The sequence below is a fragment of the Poecile atricapillus genome, chromosome 1 (assembly GCF_030490865.1).
Source record: "Poecile atricapillus isolate bPoeAtr1 chromosome 1, bPoeAtr1.hap1, whole genome shotgun sequence".
NCBI classification, from domain to species: Eukaryota; Metazoa; Chordata; class Aves; order Passeriformes; family Paridae; genus Poecile; species Poecile atricapillus.
This window is the reverse complement of record NC_081249.1, coordinates 15,305,960-15,320,616: the sequence shown is the minus strand read 5'-3', so window position 1 is coordinate 15,320,616 and position 14,657 is coordinate 15,305,960. Positions and strand designations below refer to the sequence as shown.

The 14,657-nt window shown below is 40.7% G+C and overlaps 1 protein-coding gene across 6 annotated transcripts in view; it reads right to left on the bottom strand.

The window, feature by feature from the left end:
- SH3KBP1 (SH3 domain containing kinase binding protein 1) overlaps positions 1-14,657 on the bottom strand; it is a 212,755-nt gene that overhangs the window by 197,411 nt on the left and 687 nt on the right. The window lies entirely within an intron of this gene.

Below are 14,657 nucleotides of genomic sequence, written 5' to 3'. Positions count from 1 at the left end.
CTTGGCCTGGGGCTGTCCTGATGTGACTGTTCCCTGGACAGCAGCAGAGCTGAGGCCACTCCAGCTGACAGAACACCTGAGCTGTCCTCCAAGAAAAGAAGAGAGCTAGCTCTCTGTTTTTCAAAGAGGTATGCTTGGCTCCGGTTTTTTAAAACACACAAACACGCAATTATTTGAGTGGAAATCACCCAGTAGCACAAGAAATACTTTAAATTCCATCTAAGGCACTTGGTATGACCACAATCCATCGAAAAAAATCTCACATTTACAGTCAGGTAAAGAACAACAGTAAGTCAGTGTGTTTGTATTTTTGTATTTAAATGGGGGGTTTCCACATAAAATACAGATCTCATAGCAAGTATGTGGTAATCAACTTCAGGAGGGTATTTCTAATAAACATTATGGATTTTATTTTTTCTTAAGCCTATCATAGAAGTTGCCCCTAAGTGAATTTATTGTGTCACACCATATCTCTGATACAAATTTTTTATGTAATATGCCAAAGCACATCTGAACACCAGAAATGTTTATGCCTGTGTAACTATGGAGTAAACATCTGTGGATGCCTGTAATTTTAGAAATTACTGTGCCTGTTTAACTATGGAGTAAGCATCTAAAGATCACTGTGGTAGTTCCAGGTGGCAGCAGTTATATTTATAGTCCTCCTTAATATCACTTTGGATCCAACAATACATGTTAGATTTTAGTGGGATGAGTCTCCTTAACTCATTAACTTAACTCCTAACTGTTAAGAAACACTGAGATTGCATAGATAATCTTTGGCATTCTTGTGGCTGTCAGTCAGAGGAAACACCTCTATTCCATGAATTAATTGATCTTTTCCTGCGGGCAAAACAATTCTTCTGCCTTGGACAACAAACTACTTAAATCATATTGTTGCTACTGAAAGAGACTAATTTTACTGTAATCCATCGGTTCTATCAACCAGAGTGCCTCTCAACTACAGCAGATGCTCCCAGAATGCACAAACAAATCTACTTTAAATTCACATTGTCAAGTTTGCAGACAACGTGCATTGTGTTAACCAGTAACTAAAGAAATACAGTGCTTCTCACAGGCAAAATTGTCTTGAGAGCTGTTCACCTTTGGAATTGTTCTTCCCCTCAGAAACTAATGCACACAAGGACCCACTCAGAAGAAATGGAAAACATTAGATTTGAGGGAAAACATTTAACATCATCTTAACATCATCATCTTAACATGAATTCCTGCCTCTTCCAATATCCATAAAAACAATTCAAAGTTCAGAAGAGTGTAAATTATTATACTCATTGCTGAGAAAAAGAGAAAAGGAGAATAGTACTCTAAACTGTAAACTTAAAGTAAATGAAGATAAATAAGTCCCGTTTGACAAACTATACATTCATACAAACTTGTTAGTAGTGCTTCTCTACTCTTGCAGTTTCTAAATCTCACTCTCAGCCAACTGAGGTAGGATATGAGTTACTTCTTGAGAACAAAAAGGAGACAGATTACAGCTAAATACACCCAGAACTATTGATAAAAATACCACTTGGCTAAATTCATGAGAACTGCTACCAAATTAATGTATCACCATAAAAAGTAAGCAGGATGGAAAAGCCGGTGCCATGAAAATAAGTGCTGTGTTAAATTACTCAGAAGTACTAGCCCACTATTCTAGTCCCAAATTTGCCTTGATAATACTTAGAGATGCCAATGAGGTGGAAAGACAAATGAATAAAAAATTGAAAAGACAAGGAACAACCCCCTTTTCAGAGATGATGTATGCATCATTTAACCCTCAGGAAGATGAGCAGAGATTGTGGTCAACAGTCTTCACATTGTGTAATGCATAGCATTTGTTAAAACTCTGAGCTTCTAAACCAGCAACATTCACCTCGTCTCATTAAAATCAGACTAGAAGCATGAATGTAATTATGAATATGATCTCAGAGGAGCTTGGAGGATTTCACTAGATGCCTAAGCTGTTACTATCACCACACGTCTTTGCCAAAAGTAGCAACCCTTTTGCACAGGAGGAGGATGGGGAGAACACAACATACTCCTCTGCATCCTAGCCACATTTGCTTGAAGTGCTCATAAAAACGGTGTTACATTAAGTAACCAGACTGAAAAGTGGTGCACAGATACATCCTGTTGAGGTATTCTTGCTTTTGGAAGTGGCAATTCCTGCAAGAAGAGATTGGCAAGAAGAGATACTGGCAGCAGTATCTTGATATAGCCAAAATCCTCAGACTATGCTACAGCCTCCTTTGCTGTGTGATGGCAGCTGCAGACAAACACGGTGTATTATAACAGTTTCAATAAAAAATATTGAATTTCAATATTCAACAATTTCAAACCATTTTCCCTCAGTTTAATGGAATTCTATAATTTTTAAGATAGTGGTTGCAAAATATTTACCCCAGCAGCAACTTTTCTGATTCCACCTGTCAAATGCTAGGACCACAAACCAGTGTTGTGTTTTAACATTATAAACTGTCACGAAGACGAGCGCTGTACAACAGGGAGAAGCTGGGCTGGATGGAGAAAATAAATAATCAGCTTTTTTCTTCCTAACCTCTAACATAAATCCAAGCATTTCCAGCTACAAACCTTCACATTCAGAGGAAGGTCAGGCCCAGTATGGAAGTTCTCAGCAGTGTAATAATTTATATGCTAAATTAATGGGCACAACTATTGTGCTTTCATATACAACAGACTATTGGGCATTACAGGAGCTGTAACTTCTGTGTGTGTGTACTGGGGCTCACAGCCCTAAGTAAAAGAGCCCAGGTGATGGGTAATTTGCATTTCATCACTATGGTCCAATACAACATTTACATGCCAGCATCAAGCCATCTTCACTAAACCTCCACACCACACTGAAGGAAAAGCCAACAACCACCTAAGGGGTTAAAAACACCAAACTTCCTCAATTATGTGAGCACCAATGGAAGGTAGGATGGGAATGTTTGGCAAAAGGACACGTGATTAAAAGAACACGTTTACCACCTATCAATATAATATTTTCTGGATTGATAAAGACATTTCATAAAACTCCTGCTCATGACCCTTAGAAACTTCTCATTTAACATCAGGTTCTTTTATTCTCCTTCAACTGTGGTAAGAACAATAGGACTGAAAACCATGCTGTTTTAGAAATTACTGCAAATATGAATTCACAAATTCCAGATAATCCTTGGGCAAATAAACGTCACTATTATATCAGATAATATGTCAGCTTCTTTGCATTAAAAAAATGTTCAAATTACAATTTTAGATTTCAGGATGCAATTTTGGAGTAATAAGTTTTTGATGGTATCTTTAATGCCTCTGTTTTCTCAGCTCAAATCAGTTTCTGAAGGTAATGTTTTCTGCATGTCACAAGAAATGGAATTCACAAACTAACACTCTTTTTTTTTATGAACTAAAATCCACCTCAGAGGAATTAGCTGATCTGGCTTTTTTTAATGGTGCTTTCTAAAATCCCATGTGTCAATCATAGGCCTGGGCAATGAGGCACTTGGATTAACATTTTTTTAGTTTTATTTTCTCTTTGAGAACTTCTCTTGATTTTGAACAAGACAAAGCCTTTTAGAAAGCAGAGACTATGCTGCAAGTAGAAGACACGGCTCTTTGAACAGGTATCTGGTAGCAGGTTAAATGTCTCAAGAAGTCTCCTCCACCTGAAAAAACACTCCCTTCCAAGGAATCCTCTTTAAATCTTATGGTCTCCCAAAAGGGAGACACTACACAGAGCTCCTCCTTAGAAGAACAATCCTGAAAGCAAAACCTGATGCAAGCCAAAGAAGTAAATCTGAAAGCTTATCCCTGACTTTCATGGTGAGCCAGAGCAGCTTGTGACCTGATGACAGCGTTGTTCCGAAAGGGAATCTGAGCCGCTCTGTGCTGGTTGAATGGGAATGCTCAGCCGAGCTGCACAGAGTGAAAGCACAAACAACAGTCAGCATTTACACAGAAGAGCCCATTGCTGCACTGAGGATGGGGGGAAAGGGGGAGAAAGCAGCAGGATGGAGCTTTGTGGAACCCAAGCACACAAACAGAGGCAATAAACCCTATTGTTTTATAAGCAGTTATTCTTCTGACAACCTCCTCCTCTCATCCACCCCCAGTAACCAGCACTGGCACTGAACAGAACAATGTGTGGCCAAGGAAGTAACAAGAAGAGAGATTCTCCTCAAGACAAGTCGAACTTCCTCAGGTGCAGGCACAGAATCTTTCTACAGCATCCAGGAGGCAACAGGCAGGTTAAACAAGAGATCTAGAGAGGACAGAAATAAGGTGGTCACTGAATGTTTTCTACCTTGAGCACTTCTTCCAAGGCTAAGGAGAAAGCTCTGCTTTTCCATCTAAGAAAAAGGTTCCTGGACTCCATCTCTTAAAAGAATCTTCTAATGACCTTCCCTGGTTTCCAGTGGTACAAGCTTTTAGAGTAAAGGAAATCAGAAGTCAAAACTAATTGTAGATTTCAAAGGGTCTGGAGAGGCAAAGAGTGTGTCTTACATTCAATTTCTCTGCCTACAAGGCTGCATTTACATCAGCTCCTTGGTATTGGTTCAAGAGAGACACTGACAGACTTGAACAGACAGGAACTGAAATTCCCCTTAAAATAGCAACATCCTGCTTTTAAGTTCTCCAAATTAAAAAAAAAAAAAAAAAACAAACCCAAACCATTGGAACTTCAGTATTTGGCTTTGCCAACTTCCACAACCTGTTTTACTCCCCGTACCAGAGGCACTGCTCTTCCACCAGAAAATATCAAAAATGTGGCTGGCAAAACACAATATGCAACACACACTTCAGCATTATTCCAGGGTACCAATTTTAACCCTGAAAAAACTTTGCAGATTAAAAAAATAGTCTCTAAAAGACAACCAATCCCTTTCCTTCCTGACATATTTATAGGAATCCAGCCAAAGGTTTCTTCTGTCCCTAATTTCAAATAAAATGCTTAGAGGATCACCTACAATTGTGCTGTCTACACCAGATTGCCTTCAGAGTTCTGTATATCTTTGCATCTTAATTTAGGGAATTTTGAGACTCTGTAAGTGAAATACATACGAAAGCTTTCTAAAAAGGGAAGCAGTACATTTGAAAGACAGGTCAAAGGGAGAGGGAAGGGGAGGGGAGGGGAGGGGAAGGGAAGGGAAGGGAAGGGAAGGGAAGGGAAGGGAAGGGAAGGGAAGGGAAGGGAAGGGAAGGGAAGGGAAGGGAAGGGAAGGGAAGGGAAGGGAAGGGAAGGGAAGGGAAGGGAAGGGAAGGGAAGGGAAGGGAAGGGAAGGGAAGGGAAGGGAAGGGAAGGGAAGGGAAGGGAAGGGAAGGGAAGGGAAGGGAAGGGAAGGGAAGGGAAGGGAAGGGAAGGGAAGGGAAGGGAAGGATTGGAAGGATTTGAAGGAAGTGCATATGAAAAATGGGATAACAGAGCATCAGGTATGTGAAATGACAAAAAAAAAAAAGGCTAAAGAGCATCTTTCCTGCAAAACAGTTGAGAAACTGCAAGGCAGATTTATCTTTTAAAAAAACCCAAACCCCACCCTAACAATCAAAAACCACCACAACACATGAACCCAAAGCAACAACACAACTCACAAAGGGAAAGAAGCATGCATGTACTTCTGTAAGTGATGAGAAGAGGTGCAACTGCTTTCTGACAGAATGAGGTGAAGGAATGAGAAACACACAGGAACAAACAAGGATGTTTTCTCCACAACTGTGTACAAACTATCAAATACTCTGCAGAGGAATACATATTAATAGATGTCTCATGACTCCAGAAGCAGTGCAGACAATTTTGAATTGTCAGAAGAGTTCATCATGAACTAGACAGTATCTTATCTTAATCTTTCACAAACCACAGTCAGATAATTGTGATGTCAGCTAATCAAAAGCACTATTTATAGGCGTTTCATACACAGAAATCGTAAAAAAAGTAGCAAAATTAACTTTAAAATAAGTAGCATGGTGAATGCAAATCAAAGTGAGCAATTCTGAAGGGTGGTATGAGCTGACAGAACAAAGACCATTCAAACTGACCTCAGTGGTCAAAGTAAAACTGACAAGTGTATTCCTACTATTTTCAAAAGAAGCTAAATAAAGGTATTTGATGAATGAAAAGATCAACAGATACGAGGGACTTTTGTATCAAGTTTCAAAGAAAATAAAGATATTTTCCATTTTAAAAGAGATTACTAGATGGAGGAGGAAATAGCGGCTGTCCAGGAAGATGAACATTAAAAGCAATTGTAACCAAAAATGACAGCAACAGCAGCAGGAAGATTTCTCTCCCAGTTGAAAGGTTGTTTCTTGCAACAGAAAGAGCTGATCTTACTTGTACAAATTAGTTGGCTGTTCAAGGATAAATCTCTTTTCATCACACACTTAGTCAAGCAAGGGAGATGTCAGAGAAGGATTTTGCTTATTAAGCAAACCACCATCAATAAAATAGCAGGTAACTAGCCTGGATTAGCTATACACACAAATCCCCTGATTAACCACATGTTACCTCTACAATGTTGGAGCAGTTCTATACAGACAGATAAATTTGACCCACTGTGGTCTGCCAGACTTACAGTCTGCTACACAGAAAGAAGCAACTGAGGAGCTGCTCAAATCTATCAGCTAACTAGTTAAAAGCCAACAAAATCCACCAAGTACTTAGCTTTTTTGTCACCTGGAAAATTAACTTTGTTGTTCAAGTTACTCACAAAAATAGCTACAAAGAACATATTTCCAACATTAAGATACAGCAATTAACAATGAATCAAGATTAAAAGCAATCTAGTAGCAGGCTGAGATTAACACCTGAACTAGTTACATGATCAGCTCAGTTCAGCAAACGGCTTAGAATCTTAAAATGAAATTTTAATTGATGAAATTTAAATGTTACCATTTTCATTAAAAAATGCAACAAAAGCACAGAAGTGAATCAAACTTCAAATCTACTCCTTGAAGAGGTTTAACTGTTTGACTTCAATATCAATATTTAAGTTAAACCAAATCTAGATTTCAAGATTGCATAGTGATTAACCTTTTCTTTCCCACATGCAATCTAAAAATACAGATATTTAAAAAAGCTCGTAAGCTACCAAGTGTTTTCCACAACTGTTGGCACCCTGATGTGTCTCTGAACAAAAATTAAAATCAAATAATAAGGTGTAGCACATGCCACTAAAAAAAATCTTTTAACATGATAAGGATTTAGAAATGTGAAGACACTTTATTTACTCTCCTGGGACTAATTTAATTTTTCATTTTATTAGGAAGTGAAGTTACAAGCATTTCTTACTACCAGGCCTACCTTCACAGGGTGCGATTTTGTCTTCCCTGCTAGCAGGATCTGCCTGGAAGCATTGCTGCTCACTCCCAGGTGTTCAGGAATTCCCATTGTCACAAACTTCTGGTCTGTGCACTCAAGGCAAGACTCTCAAGCTCAGCCTTTGCTGGAAGGCTTTCACTCTCTGTACTCATTTCTACATCCTTTCACCCAGCCATTTAAAGCCTGATGGGAAAAAAGTCAGGTTCTTCTAGGGTTAGGATTTTTTTTGTAGGAATTTTTTGAGGTGTTTTGGCTGCCTTGTGTAGGTTTTTGAGGGTTTCTTTTATGTGATAGTTTAAGCAGAAAAGTTGGAAATTTGTATTCAATGAAAATGGCAGTTCTGCAATTTCAATGAACTGTAATACCATCCTATTTCATGGGAAATTAAGGTAATCTTGTCTAGAGTGAAAGGTTTGGATAGGATATTTTTCCACAAAGCTGTTGGCAATAAAGACATGTTCATAAGGAATGAATAACAAAAAACAAAAGTACTGCAATAGTCAATCCTCACAACAAAACATTCAAATATTATTTATAAATAAGCATCACCACTCTTCCAAAGCAAGCCACTAATCCTCAGATTTGCAAGCACAATGCCAAAGCTAAAACACTTTTTTATAAATGGTCCAAATTTAACAGCACAGAAGTTTTTTAAACCTTGCCATAACAAAACCTCTAAATAAAGGCATCTTTTTCTGGGCACAGTTTGGAATCTCTGGTGTGCCCTTTGACAGTGGGAAATAAGAGGAGCACTAACAGCTCAATAAGAGCTCAGTGAGACCTCACAGAAAGAACAGCAGGAATGAGAAAAAACACTGAAAAATAAAGCTGAGGTCTTGCTGCTTGCCAGTTTTATATCTGTCACAAGGACAGAAAATTTTCAATGCTGCACAAGCCTATCAGGAAAAAAAAAAAATCCACTCTGCCGAGTTACTGGAGTATGAAAAATGCTTTTTGCCAGTGGTGAGGATGAATCAGCAACCACAGATAGAGAACATTCTTAACTTAAACCTGACATGAAAGTTCTCAAAGAATGGCTTTACAATTGGCTCAAAAATGAAAAGTTCTGTATGTGTACACTTATTCTCTGATACTGCTGCTACCTTTAATGAAAACCTTTATAAATCCAGCTCATGGGGAAAGATGGGGCTACATACAAAGAGAGCCAGGCTGACACAAGTAGTCCATACAGCACCAGCAGTTGCACTGATCTCCAGGAACTTCTTCCCACAAAACCAACTTAAAACAAGCAGGAAAACCCCCTGAAGTGACTTTTGTGTGTGTTTGTTTTGAGACTTTGTTATCAATAAAAAGCACCAATATGTTGCTTTTTAAGGTAACAAACAAGTTCCTGGAAATTACAAGTAGAGAATGCAACGTGTTATGAGGATTCCTATTTTGCTGGGGTAATTTTTTTGTTTGCTTGTTTTAGGTGAGTTGGAGTTTTTTGAAATGTAAGTCACAAATTCATAATTACAAATTACCTATGGGACATAAACCACTTAATTTTTAAATACAAGCAGTGTGACCACTGAAAGCTAATTAAATATTGATAGATCATTTTGAAGGCTTTGGGTTGGGAGGGACCTTTAAAGACCTAGATCTAGTCTATTTGGGCCTTGACTTGCACCACATGCAATGAATCTATATTGACATTTTCAAAAAAGCATTAATTCCCCAGGGAGCTGTGCACCAATGCTGACTTTGGTCTTCAAATAAATGAATAGACTTACACACTGGTTTTGGTGTGAGCGGGTTTCAGTTGTCAGAAGTGATTTAGCTGCACAGTTTGAAAGACAGAGAATGAGATAAAGAGGATCTTTTTCCTTCTGTACAATACTCCTGATAAAATTCAAAGGCAGAGTTCAAAAGACACCTCTTTATACTGACACTACAGATTAATCAGAAGTTAGGGATATTTTTCTTGTATAAATGCTCAGTTTTCTATAATACATTATCTTTGTTGCTAAAGATATTTTTTTTCAGCACAGACATCATTTCTGCTCCACAACTCTACACAATTCTTCATACTAAATCAGAAGCACAAATTCTCAGCCACACTCCCACTGTAATACAAACTTTTTGTAAAACAAAGACACCCTTTCCCCTTCCACTGCTTGTTCTCCAGGATGCTCCATTCTCTAAGGCAAAGTTGTGTTAGGAACAAAGCACAGCCAAGACTCTGCAACAATCATCTCACCACACAGCTTTTATGTGGATTCACCACTGCACTCTCAAGAGTTGCTTTCTACTGATGCTTCTCAGTTATCAATAATAAAAAGGAGGGGAAAGACAGCTTCATTTGGTAATACAATCCATGAATACTGAACTGCAGTATTTGCATATTCCCTCACACATAGGGACTTCAAGCTTTTATTGTGTTTCCTCTCAGTGTGAAGCAGACTGTCAGCAATTACTTTTACATTAGCTGAATTACTGAATCTTGATACTCACCTCCTCTCTCATTCCCCTCCCCCTAATATATTCTTTCATCATTCCTCAGTGTACAGAATGTAGATATGCCCTGCAGCTACTTCCTGCTTTTGCATCAAGGGAAAACATCCGCTCCCTGGTCCAGGATTTTAAAAACCACACAGATAGGAACCATACAAATTCCATCACCATTTTTTATAAGCTTGCTCTATACCAGCAGGATCAGAGCAAAACAACAGATACCATCTCTGCAGCTGTTTTCACTCCTTTGATCTCATCAGGGCTAACCTGCTTGCAGCACATCAGTGACCTCTAACACATCAGACCTGAAATTTCAGCTGCTCACTTCACATTTCCAAGCTCTCCTTTTTTTCCTCCTAACACATGTGACCCTTCTCCTATAAGCAGGGAAAGAGTCAATGCATTATCTACAAGGTCAACACTGATCTCCTAAACAAATTCTGATATACCAGCAGTATTCTTAAAACTCCCTCTAACATCCAGTGAATCACAATAACAAAAGAAGCAATCTTAATAACATCAAATGGTGATCAACTGTATATATTAGTAGCAGTTTAAACAGAAATATGTATGCAGTCAGCACTCATATCAAAAGAAGACTGCTTCTCAATAAAGTGTCTTATTACATTACATTGTTATTATTACATGCTCATTACATTGCTTCCTTAAACCCAGACAGAAAAAACCCAAAACTTTTCTAGCAGCTCTATTGTAATTTTCTACATATGAACCTTTGATTAGCACAAAAACAAGCAAGAATTCTGCTCTTTTAAGAAACAATCTATTTCACACTTCCTGAGCTAAAAGCAACAGTTAATATAAAAAACCAACTCTAATGGAGAGTCTGAGGAAGGAAGAGCTACTGTAAAGGAGCAAGAAGAAGAGATGCCACAATCAGAAATTATTTTCATAATCTTTTACATATACACACATATTTACATATTTTATATTTCTTGATTTCCAACCCATATAAATGAAACTTTATAAAGGTTTGAAAATATATATATCTGAAAATATTTTATTACAGTTTATGAAAACTCCACTGGAACTCAGACCATAAACTATTCACAGGCTGTATAGTGTCATTGACCCTGAACAGATCCAATGTAGCTGCCTTCTTGTGAGAAACAAACCTATCAATAACCACAAAATAATTAAAATCAGTAATACCGCCTATGAGAATAGACTTTTTATGAGTTGGGAAGGATTTTCGCACAAAGCGTTCCCTACAAGGCCACTTTACAGTTGCTTAAAACCTTATTTTAAAAAAAGAAATCTGAGTGAAAAAAGTCATGCTTAATCATCTTATTACTTCTCCTTTTTCAGCTGAAACTGTTCAACTGCCTTCAAGGATGACTAGAATGGCAAATACTATTTCTATTTTAAAAATTTACAGCTATTTTACTGAAAGGCTCCAATATCACCACCATTTTGGAAAGGCAACCACAAGCACACCTATCATCTTCTGTGAGTGATTTGCACAACTTCTGCTAAGCTCAGGCCTCAAAAATTCTTCATTTTAGATGGGAGTGTGGAGTTGCTGGAGTTCACCAGCTGCACTCCCCAGGGCTCCTGCTGCAGTGAGCACTCTTCAGGTGTCACCACGGGGCCAAGCAGAAGTTTGGATGCAGGCACAGCTCTGTGCTGGAGGTCAGCCTGGCCCCACGTGCAGGAAATGTGCTCAGAGCACTCCCTCTGTTGATGCTGCGATAAGGAAGGCAGAGGAAGCAGCATCTCTGAAACGTGTAGAGAGAAACAGAGGAGGGAGAAAGCTGAGGGCAGGAGATAGAGAAGAATTTAGAAAATTAAAAAAAAAAAAAAAAAAGGAAGGTAAAAAAAGAAAAAGGGATTGCAACTAGCACAGAATAATCACACTCTCACATAGACTGAATTCTTTTGATTGCATTAGTTCTTGGTGTAATATTCCTTTGGTGTGTACAAACCAGCTGCAGTATTCCACAGCAAAGCACCTTTTCCAACCAGTTATGTAAAACCAGACAGACAACAGCTGTCTCCAGTGTAAGTAACCTAACTGGTTCAAAGGGCACAAGATTCTCTCTGGATCCAAATTCCCAGCTATGGTGGCAGCATAGCTTCATTGCAGCACTGTGATACAGGACCCCCATCTCACATAATGCACTCAAATGGCTGTGCTTTGAACATGAGTCAAGACTGCGCAGCAGAAGAAAGGATTTTCCTTCATTTACTGTAGAAGTTGAGAGGTGTGTCTCTACTGACAGAGCCAAACAGCTGCTTTGTGATGGTGGCAGTTAAATGCTGCTCTCTAGAATCACACTTCTAATCTTGCATTTTCTAAATTTCATAAGCAGCACATTTCAAACCAGGTTTCCCCATATCTACTTTGTTTTCTGCACCCTCAGCTTCAGGAGGACAGTCTGATGTGTGGGCACCCTATGCTCGTGCAGTTGAGACTGAGTTCCCTGACCATATGCAAGTCTAAGTAGCTTCAAAATAAAACCACAACAAAACAAACCCAAAAGCAACAACAAACAACCCCCCCACACACACACATACACAGGTGCCCACAAAACACCACATCTTAATTTCTCAAATACTTAAGGAGGGGGACCAAACTTGTTTCACTGTGTTCATGACTACCTTTAAGATCTTTGCCTTATCCCCCCTTATTATGTAGTAGAGAACTAGCACCATTATTTTGCTCTGCTCAACTCCAAGAAGTCCATTCCAAGTGTAAATTAATTAATTTGAATGTACTCTGCCTATAATGTCATAGAAGAGCTCATAAAACATCAATTACACAAAGTACTTCTTGTAAGGTTGGGGTGTGTGCTGTAAAAAAGCAGTGAATCTCAGTATACAGGTATGTATAACATACACCCATATATACACATGCACAGGGTTGGGCTAAAAACACTCTGCAGTGCCACACAGAAAATATAAACAGTTAATATAAGAAGGTGTACAAGTAATCTAAAAATAAAACATTAGGAATTGTAACAGTGTAGTGCACAAAGAATTCAACTATTCTCTTCTGCATCTGAGATACCTTACAAGAATGCTAACTATGTTAAAAATGTTTTTAATATAACTGCTTTCATTTGATATCGCCTAGAAAGCTTTTACTTTCATACTATGCATATCTTCACCTCCTTGCACAATTTTTCTATTTGTTTGTAAACTATGAGAATCACCATTAAATCATATCTACCTTCCCTCCACTCCCATCTTGCAAAGCAAAGTATGACTGAATCATGACGATTTGGGAAAGCCATCAACCAAATGAGCTTTAAAGAAGCAAGTGTAAGATCACTGCCCAGGAGAGGGATGGATGGGTAAAAAGAAAAAAGATGGCCTTTATTACTAAGTTTCTGCATTAAAAACCATCCTGGAGCTCTATCAACACAAATTACTTCGCTGGTTCTTTCTTGCTTTACTTAATCTTTTGAACCATGAAGGCTAATGTTTGGTCTATGAAGTAAACTGAAATCAGAAAAGTCTTATTGTATCACAATACAAAGTTAGTAAGAAATAAATGCATGGGAAGAGGAGAAGAAACCAAAAATAACGCTAAAAAACTATTTCCTACAACATGCCCTGCTGAGCACAGATTCTGCTCCATTCAGCAGTTACAAACCCTACCTCTCAATACAACACTATGTTTAAAATCTTATCTGTTGTGACAGAAGTTGAGAGCTGTGTCAGTGAGCCGGCAAACCAACCCTAAGAGAACTCCTACAATGCCCCCAATTAACTGTGGCAGCCTGGGATGCCGGCCTAGTGTCAGCAGCGGCGGATCAATACGGCCGAACCAGCTGCACAGGGATGAACCCATCTCAGCCCGACAGGGAGAGCTAACTGAAAGTCGATGGCAAAAACCTCGTGCTTAACCTGGTAACATGCAGGTAGCATCGCTCCCATAGCACCCCGCAAACTAATCCCTTAAAGAACAAAGGGACGATTTATTGCCCGCTATTTTCCCAGCGTCACTGTATTACAACAGGTGAAATTGTGTAAAATGTCTTCCTACGTAACGCATTATATTCAGTCGTTTCGGTGATGCTGCTTTTAGGTTCCCGCACAGCCCGACCGCATTTCCGCCGCCGAGAGCGAAGCGGGCAGCGGGGGGCCTGGGGACATCCAGAAGCCGCTCTTTCGGAGCACCGTTCGCTCCTCACGCCGGCCGGTGTGTGCGCCAAGGTTGCCCACCGACAGCTGCCGCTTCTTTTGTTCCCGCCTGTCCGTCATTTTCCTCCGGGCACCGCGCTGGGCAGAGCGAGCCGCGGGCAGCCGCACTCCAGGGACGCCCGGAGCGCATCGCTCAGCCAGCCCGCGCCTGGCACCGCCGCTGCCGCCGCCTCGCCCCGCATAATGGGACAATTCATCCCCATCCTCCCTCCCTGTCCCCTGCACAGGTAACGGGCGCTGCCCGGCCCGGGCCGGGCATCCAGGCGCAGCCTCTTCCCGAAGTCCGCGGGTGACACCTCACGGGCAGCGGCGGCCGAGCGCCGCCCGAGTCGCTCCCCGCGCCGCGGCTACATCGACCCCGCGCAGCGGCCCCGGCGGCCGCCCCCGCCCGGCGGGGCAGGGAGGGGCGGTGAGGGGCGGTGATGGGCAGTGATGGGCAGTAATGGGCAGTGCATCTCCCCCGGCTGCCCGCGCCCTCCGCAGCTCTCCCCGCCGCAGCCCCTCGGAGCGCAACCTGCGCGCCCGGAGCGGAGATCTCTCTTCCCTCCGCCCGGCCCAGCGCCACCACACCCCAGACTGCCCGGGGAGGGCTGTGCCCGGCGGGAAGGCGTCGAGGCCGGGCAGGCGATGCACGGGAGGGTTCGTAACCGTGTCAGCCCCGCTCGGGAGCACCCACAGCGGCAGCCCCGAGGGGGCACCCGGCCGTCGCCCCGCC